This window comes from Choloepus didactylus, chromosome X, assembly GCF_015220235.1.
Source record: "Choloepus didactylus isolate mChoDid1 chromosome X, mChoDid1.pri, whole genome shotgun sequence".
Lineage (NCBI taxonomy): Eukaryota > Metazoa > Chordata > Mammalia > Pilosa > Megalonychidae > Choloepus > Choloepus didactylus.
The window spans coordinates 19059567-19068713 of NC_051334.1; the positions used below are offsets into that span (position 1 = coordinate 19059567).

At 41.6% G+C, this 9147-nt stretch overlaps 1 pseudogene; it reads right to left on the reverse strand.

Annotated features, from left to right (window-relative positions):
* Positions 1 to 7582: 7582 nt before the first annotated feature.
* On the reverse strand, positions 7583 to 8938 carry LOC119523355 (annotated as a pseudogene).
* Positions 8939 to 9147: the final 209 nt, after the last annotated feature.

Here is a 9147-nt window from a genome sequence, read left to right on the forward strand (position 1 = left end):
TCAAGCCCCAAGGATTCAACGTAATTCTGTGAATGACTCTCAGACTGAAATCTAATGGACTTTGCCCTGCAGGATTTAGGAATTGTTTTGGTCCCTTAAACCTTGTTTTCCTTACTGTTTTTCCTTATGGCAATGGGAATATTTATCCTATGAATGTCCCTCCTTTGTATATTAGAAGCAGATAACTTGTTCTAGGTTTCATAGGTCCACAGCTAGAAGGGGAATTATGCCTTAGGACAGACCACACCTGCAACTGATTTTGATGGGATCTTGTTCTTAATTATTGTTACTGAAATGATTTAAGTTTTTGTGATATTGTGATGGGATGGATGTATTTTGTATATGGACTGATCATGTCATTTTGGGGTCCAGGGGGTGGAATGTGCCAGTTTGAATGTATTTTGTCCCCTAAAATGACATTATCTTTGATGCAATCTTGTGTGGTCAGGTGTATTAGTCTTGATTAGATTGTAATTCTTTGATTGAGTGTTTCCATGGAGATGCGACCCACTCAACTGTAGGTGATAACTCTGATTAGATAATTTCCATGGAGGTGTGGCCTGGTCCATACAGCATGGGCCTTGATTGGTTTACTAGAGCACTGTATAAGCTCAAACAGAAGGAGCAAGCTTGCTACAGCCAAGAGGGACACTTTGAAGAATGCACAGGAGCTGAGAGAGTAGCTGCAGATGAGAGACATTTTGGAGATGGCCTTTGAAAGCAGTCTTTTGCTCCTGAGAAGCTAAGAGAGGACAAATGCCCCAAGAGCAACTATGAGTGACATTTTTAAGGAGCTTCAACCTAGAGAGGAACATCCTGGAAGAAAGCCATTTTGAAACCAGAACTCAGGAGCAGACACCAGCCACATGCTTTCCCAGATAACAGAGGTTTTCCAGACACCATTGGCCATCCTCCAGTGATGGTACCCTTTGTTGATGCCTTACCTTGGACACTTTATGGCCTTAAGACTGTAAACTGTAACTTTGTAACCAAATAAACCCCCTTTATAAAAGCATATCTATTTCTGGTGTTTTGCAAAAAGGCAGCATTAGCAAACTGGAACAGCTGGCCATGGTTCTTTGCCTGGTGGAGTGACCCAAACCTTCATTCCTGAAGTTTCCAGGCCATTGGTAGTCCTGCCTGGATTGGGTTGTTGTGCTTTTCCATTGACTTTAATCACATGGCATGGCAGTACTAAGAGATGCCCTAGGGGATCTTCTGTACTCCAAGAAAACTCTTCTTTGCCTCCATTATGTAGGTGCAGTGCTATTTTCCCTTTGATAGTCAGGATCAATCACCCCAGCCAGCACAGTAATCCCCTTCCTTGCCTGTTGATTCAGAGGCATGAGAAGCCCAAAGTGGCCAGGTGACAGTGTTTCCTGGTGGAAGCACTCCTCCTTTTGGAACTAAGACTTGTGAAGAGCAGAGCTTAAGGTTGCAGGGACAGGAAGAAAAAATTTTCCTAGTGGATCACTAGGAGTGACAGTGGTGCTACTTCTGTTTTCACCCCTTGATTCCTGGACCCATGAATCATGGCTATGGGAGAAACAGCACCATAGAGTGGATGCTGATTCAGAGCACACACAGCCTCCTGGGGAACACTGTCTCAGCCCTGCAAGGTATTGCCACCTAGTTGTTGACATAATTGAGTCTTCAACAGACCATTCCACCATTCTATCAACCCAGCTGCCTCTTGATGATGGGGAACATGGTAAGACAAGAGAATTCCATGAGAATGTGCCCATTCCCTCACTTCATTTGCTGTGAAGTGGGTACCATGGTGTGCCGGTTTGGATGTATTATGTCCCCCCAAATGCCATGTTCTCTAATGCAATCTTGTGGGGGCCAACAGATTAGTGTTGATTAGGTTGGAATCCTTGTATTAGGCTGTTTCCATGGAGATATGACCCACCCAACTGTGGGTAATACCTTTGATTAGATTATTTCCATGGAGGTGTGGCCCCACCCATTCAGCATGGGTCTTTATTAGTTTACTGGAGCCCTATAAAAGCTCACAAACAGAAGGACATCAGAGCAGCTGCAGCTGGGAGACATTTTGAAGACAGCCATTGAAAGCTGATGCTGACATTTTGGAGAATGCCATTTTGAAATGCACCTGGGAGCAAGCTGACACCAGCAACATGCCTTCCCAGCTAACAGAGGTTTTCCTGATGCCAATGGCCTTTCTCCAGTGAAGGTACCCTGTTGTTGATACCTTACCTTGGACACTTTATGGCCTTAAGACTATAACTTTATAACCAAATAAACCCCCTTTATAAAAGCCAATCCATTTCTGGTGTTTTAGTGAACAGCAGCATTTGCAAAATGAAACACATGGTCATAAACAATGCTTTATGGAATACCACGATGGTGGCTAAGGCATTCCATAAGTCCACAGATGGTAGTTTTGGCAGAAGCATTGCATGCAGGGAAGGCAAACCCATGTCCAGAGTATGTGTCTATTCCAGTGAGAATAAATTCCTGCCCCTTCCATGATGGAAGTTGTCTAATGTAATCAACCTGCCACTAGGTAGCAGGCTGATCACCTCAGGGAATGGTGACATACTGGGGACTGAGTGTGGGTCTCTGCTGCTGGCCTTGGTGAGTGGAAGTCCATGTTGCTGAGCCCATGCATAACCCCCATCCCAACCACCATGACTACTTTGTTTATGAGCCCATTGGGCAAAGATAGGAGTGGCTGGGGAAAGAGGCTGGTATCCACTGAATGGGTCATCTTATCCACTTGATTATTAAAATCTTCCTCTGCTTAATTCACCCTCTGGTGAACATTCACATGGGACACAAATATCTTCATGTTTTTTGCCCACTCAGAAAGGTCTATCCACATACCTCTTCCCCAGACTTCTTTGTCACCAATTTTCCAATCATGTTCCTTCCAAGTTCCCAACCATCCTGACAAACCATTAGCAACAGCCCATGAATCAGTATCCAAACACACCTCTTGTCAGTTCTCCTTCAAAGCAAAATGAACAACCAGGTGCACTGCTCGAAGTTCTGCCCACCGGGAGAACTTCCCCTCACCACTGTCCTTCAGTGACATCCCAGAAAGGGGCTGCAGTGTTGTAGCTGTCCACTTTTGGGCTCTGACTCCCTAAACTCTCTCAAATCTGGGGATTGACTAAGTGGCTGTAACTCTATGTTTTTGTAATTTAAGTTAAACTCTTGCTCACTTGCCCTAGAATTCTTCTGCTTATCCAGATCTACAAGAACTTAGTAGACTGCCCATCTATTTTACTTTAGGGATGATGGAGCTAGTTTCACAAATTTATTCCTCACAGTCCTGGTAAAAGATGTGTCCTCTGGACATTCCTGGGGTGTGTGAGCAGGTCTTCCATGATAAATCCACTCTAACATTCCAATGTTAGGGGATTAAGTTTTTGAATCCCCTCCTCTACATTATACCAGGGCAGATATGGCATTTTTACCTCAGGTAAATCTCTGCTTAGTGGGCCCATGTCAATAAATTCAGCCTGATCCAACTTTATATTCCTTCTACCATTATCCTACACTCTTAGTATCCATTCCCACACATATTCTCCTGATTTCTGTTTATATAAATTGGAAAACTCATGCAGTTCTTTTGGAGTATAGCATACTTCCTCATGGGTCACACTTTGTACCTCACCCTTTGGGGCCTTTGGGGACTTTAGTTTAGTTATAGATCTTGAAGAAAACAGTGGTGGTGGGGGTATGCAATGAAAAGAATTAGAAGTATCCTCCAAGCCAAAAATTACCTCAGGATATTCCATTGCGATTTCATCTCATTAAAGAGGATTAATCTCTCCAGAAAGAGGAGTGAGGGCTGCTTCCTCAGGGGAGGTGATTACAGGTTTAGCAGGCACTGGAGGGTTAATCTCCTTAGGTGGAGGTTGGATGGCATGCTCCTCAGGGCAGACTGGAAGTTGGGAAGCTGTTTTCTCAAAGCAGAGTGGAGGTTGGGGAGCTGTCTCCTCAGGGTAGACTAGAGGTGGAGTGGCTGTTTCCTTAGGGCAGACCACTACAGGTATATCTAGCAAAGACTTAGCAGAATCCAGGGTTCTAATGTCCTCACTGCCATTATTGTCAATCCATATGTCACCATCCCAAGTTCCAGGATCCCATTCTTTTCTGATCAATGCCTTTACTTTAATAGCAGAGATCCTGAGAGGTTGAGATTTTAGTTTATGTTGTAAATCTGCTACTCACACAATGAGACTCTGGGTCTGGTTTTCAGAAATCTCAAGTCTGTGGCCACAGGAAATAAGATTTTCTTTCAGGGCACACATAGAAACCTTTACACCTGTCATATGGCATTTAAGTTTCAAATCTGAAGCCTTTAGATCATGCCTTTCTCTTATAACTTTATCCAGGATATCTAAGAGCAACCAGCCAACATCATTATACCTCTTAATGCTAGAAAACTCTGTTAAGGTTTCAAAAACAGTGTCACCAAGAGCCTTGCTTCATACAAGAGTATGATTAGGAGAATCAAATGGTGATATTTTACGTATCTCCATTGCCTACTCATGCCATGAACTGTCAGTGCCATCTTGATTATTGCAAATGAAGTCATTAGTGCCTTTGAATATAATCAGAGTAGAAAACCAACTGTAAAAGTCCATTTTAAGATTCTTTTTCTCAAGAACCACTCCTGGTACAAGCTGTATTAGTTAGGGTTCTCTAGGGAAACAGAACCAACAAGAGATATCTGTAAACATAATATTTTATAATAGTGTTTCACACAACTGTGGGGATGCACAAGTTCACAAATGTCCTTGCAGTAATGATTTGGCCAGTGCTTGCTTGACCTGACACCTGGACACCATCACCTGACCAAGATGACACATGAACCTAACCATCAAATGCTCAAACTCTTCAAAAAAATTGAAGAGGAGGGAAAGCTACCTAACTCATTCTATAAAGCCAACATCACCCTAATAGCAAAGTCAGACAATGATACTACCAAAAAAGAAATTTATAGACCAATCTCTTTAATGAATATAGATGCAAAAATCCTTAACAAAATACTTGCAAATCAAATCCAGCAGCACATTAAAATAATTATCCACCATGACAGGTGGGATTTATTGCAGGTATGCAAGGCCGGTTCAACACAAGAAAATCAATTAATGTAATAACTACCTCAGTAAATCAAAGTGGATGAAACACATGATCATCTTGATCGATGCAGAAAAGGAATCTTGAAATTCAACTTCCTTTTTTGATGAAAACACTTCAAAGGATAGGAATAGAAGGGAACTTTCTCAATATGATAAAGGCACTATATGAAAAACCCACAGCCAACATCATGCTCAATGGGGAAAGTCTGAAAGATTTCCCTCTAAGATCAGGAACAAGACAAGGATGCCCACTGTCACCACTGTTATTCAACATTGTGTTGGAAGTTCCAGCTAGAGCAATTAGGCAAGAAAAAGAAAGAAAAGGCATCCAAATTGGAGAGGAAGAAGTAAAACTTTCACTGTTTGCAGATGACATGATCCTATATGTAGAAAATCCAGAAAAGTCTACAGTAAAGCTGCTAGAGCTAATCAATGAATACAGTAAAGTGGCAGGCTACAAGATCAACATGCAAAAATCAGTAGTGTTCCAATACACAAGTAATGAGCAAAAGGAGCAGGAGATCAAGATAAAAATTCCATTTACAATAGCAACCAAAAGAATCAAGTATTTAGGAAGAAACTTAACCAAGGCCACAAAAGACTTATACACTGAAAACTACAGGAAACTGATAAAAGAAATCAAACAGGACCTTAAAAATCAGAGAATAAACCATGTTCATGGATTAGAAGACTAAATATAGTTAAGATATCAATTCTACCTAAACTGATTTATAGATTCAAAGCAATACCAATTATAATCTCAACAACTTACTTCTTGTGGGGATGGATTTATTAATCCTTTTGATTAGTGTGTAACCTCTTGATTAAATATTTCCATGGAGATTTGACCCCACCCATTCAGGGTAGGTCCTTTAAAGGGAGCTCACACAGAGAGCAGAGAGAATAAAAACACCCCTGGATGTGCTAAGCCAAGGCCCAGATGCTAGCTGATGCTTTGAGATGCTAGCCCAGAGTTTGCTCTGGAGAAACTAAGAGAGGACAAAATTCCTCAAGAGCAGCTGAGGGAGACTTTTGGAGAGACCAAGATGCATGCTGATGCTTGGAGATGCAGATAGAAGGACGTTTGTAGATACTAAGCTAAGAGAATCCCAGAGACATTTTGGAGAAGCCATTTTGAAACACAATCTGGGAGCAAAGGACCAGCAGATGCCAGCCATGTGCCTTCCCAGCTGACAGAGGTGTTCTGGATGCCATCGGCTGTTCTTCAATGACAGTATCATCTTGTTGATGCCTTAGTTTAGACAGTTAGAACTATAAATTTGTAGCCAAATAAACCCCCTTTATAAAAGCCAATCCATTTTTGGTATTTTGCATAACAGCAGATTAGCAACCTGGATCAATTACACAGCTGTAAGACAGAACAAAGCCATGGAACATATTACAATGTGGATGAACCTTGAGGACATTATGTTGAGTGAAGTTGGCCAGAAACAAAAGGACAAATATTGTATGGTCTCACTAACATGAGCAAACAATGAGCAAACATTGAAAGTTATAGCTGAGAACACAGGTTAACAGGAGAAAGAAAGAGGGTAAAGATTGGACATTTGATGCTGAAGGAGTATATAATGTTCAACAGGATTAATTGTATAGATCCAGAAATGGATAGCACAATACTGTGTGATGGTAGCACAATACTGTAAGTAAACTGAACAAAGATGACTGTGAGTAAAGTTGAAAGACGAGGGCTAGGGGCATGTATGACAGCAGAAGGAAAAATAGATGATAGAGACTGGCTGAGCGATTTCAAATTGAGTCAAGAGGTCACTCTGGAGGGCATTCTTATGTGCTATATAGAGATCCCTTTTTAGTTTTTAGTGTATTTGAATAGCCAGAAGGAAATATCTGAAACTGTTGAACTCCAACCCAGTAGACTTGATTCTTGGACTATTGCATAACTAAGTAGCTTACATGGTGTGACTGTGTGATTGTGAAAACCTTGTGGCTCACACTCCCTTTATCCAGTGTGTGGACAGATGAGTAGAAAACTGGGGACAAAAACTAAACAAAAAATAGGGTGGGATGGGGGTCATGGAATGCTTTGGGTGTTATTTTATACTTTTATTTTATTCTTATTTTTTATTTTTGGAGTAAAGAAAATATTCCAAAATTGATTGTAGTGATAAATGCACAACTATATGATGGTACTGTGAACAGTTGATTTTACACTATGGATGATTGTATGGTATGTGAATATATCTCAATAAAACTGAATTTAAAAATATATAGTTTTACATTTAAGTCCATGATATATTTTGAATTAATTTTTGTGTAAGGTGTGAGGTTTAGGCCAAGGTTCTTTTTTTTTGGAGACAAATGGTTTATTTGGTGACAAGGAGTAAAAAGAAATTCTCAATTCTTCTTCTTCTCTCTTCTGGTGGCTGAACTGAACTGTAATTATCAAATGGATTGCAGCACATGTGAATTCCCTTGCAGATCTTGACCTTTTGCAGAAATACAAAGATGCCAGAGTTACTTAACTTGCAATTATTATTTTCTAGACTGATGTGCCAACTGTTGTGCTTTCCAATGTATCAGTGGTTGCTACATTCTCCTTCTTGTCTTCAGGTTTCACGGCAGGAAACAGAATTACTTCCTTGCTGTTATTGGAGGCTGTGAGGAACATAGTAACATGGTCAATGCCCATGGCCCAGCCAGCCATTGGGGGCAGCCCGTATTCCAGGGTGGTACAGAAGTTTTCATCTATGTACATGGACTCATCATCACCAGCAGCCTTGGCCTTAGCTTGTTCTTCAAAAAGTTGCCGCTGCCGCATGGGGTCATTCAGCTCAGTGTAGGCATTGCAGATTTCCTTCTTCATGACAAACAGCTCAAAGCACTCTGTTAGATCCTCTTGAGAGCGATACCACTTGGCCAAAGGGCTCATTATCTGCGGGTGATCACAGATGAATGTAGGATCAATGCAAGTCACTTCCAGGAACTCCTCAACAAGCTTATAAAGGAGCCTGGCTGTAGTCCGAGGTGGAGTGCATTCAACAGCCTTTGCCACACAGCTATCATAAAGAATTTTGCGAGTTTCCTCAGTTTCAAAGAGATTAGTTTCTGGCAGTTTCACCCCCAGGGCTTTCGCAAGTTCTTCTACCATGCTGATTCTCCAGAATGGTGTGGTGAAGTCAATCTCGTAGGCTTCGCCCTCTGGGCCATCTGGATGGTAGGTGACCTTGTAACTGCCTGTAATGTGCTTCACCATTCATGAAATCATCTTCTCTGTGATTTCCATGAGATCGTGATAGTCTGTGTAGGCCATGTAGAACTCATATGTAGTGAACTCAGGATTGTGAGTCAAATCAATTCCTTCACTCCGGAACTAGCATCTAATCTCATATACCTGGTCAATGCCGCCAACAACCAGCATCTTATGGTAGAGTTCTGGAGCAATTCTCATATTTCATGTCCAGCTCATTGTGGTAGGTGATGAAAGGCTTGGCCACAGATCCCCCTGGGATAATGTTCATCATGGGAGTTTCAATCTCTAAGAATTCCAACTCATCCAAGAAACTTCTTATATATGTGATGATCTTAGAACAGATGATAAATTTCTGCCTCACAAAGTCATTCAGGATCAAGTCCAGGTATCTCTGACGATATCGTGTTTCCTTGTCTTTGAGGCCAAAGTGAAGATGAGGTAACATACGCAAGCAGGGAGACAGTCACGTGATCTCATAGGGAATGATGCTCAGCTCACCCTTCTTGGTTTTCCCAGGATTCCCCCGAACTCCAATTATGTCTCCCCTATGCAGCTTACTATTGATTTTAATAGTTAAGATCCTGTTCATTAGAGCAAAGCTAGCTTTTCCTTCATCCTTTTCCCACAAGTCTGTTAAGAATTAGGGGGACATACGATATGCAAACCAGCCCCAACCCCAAACATAATGTCTTCACCAGCATTCACCCAGAAGTTACAAAAGCAGAATGGCCATTTGAAGTTCACCAAGCCCACTTCCTTGCATTTGGGAAAGGCTGCACCCTGTCTTCCCAAGACAAG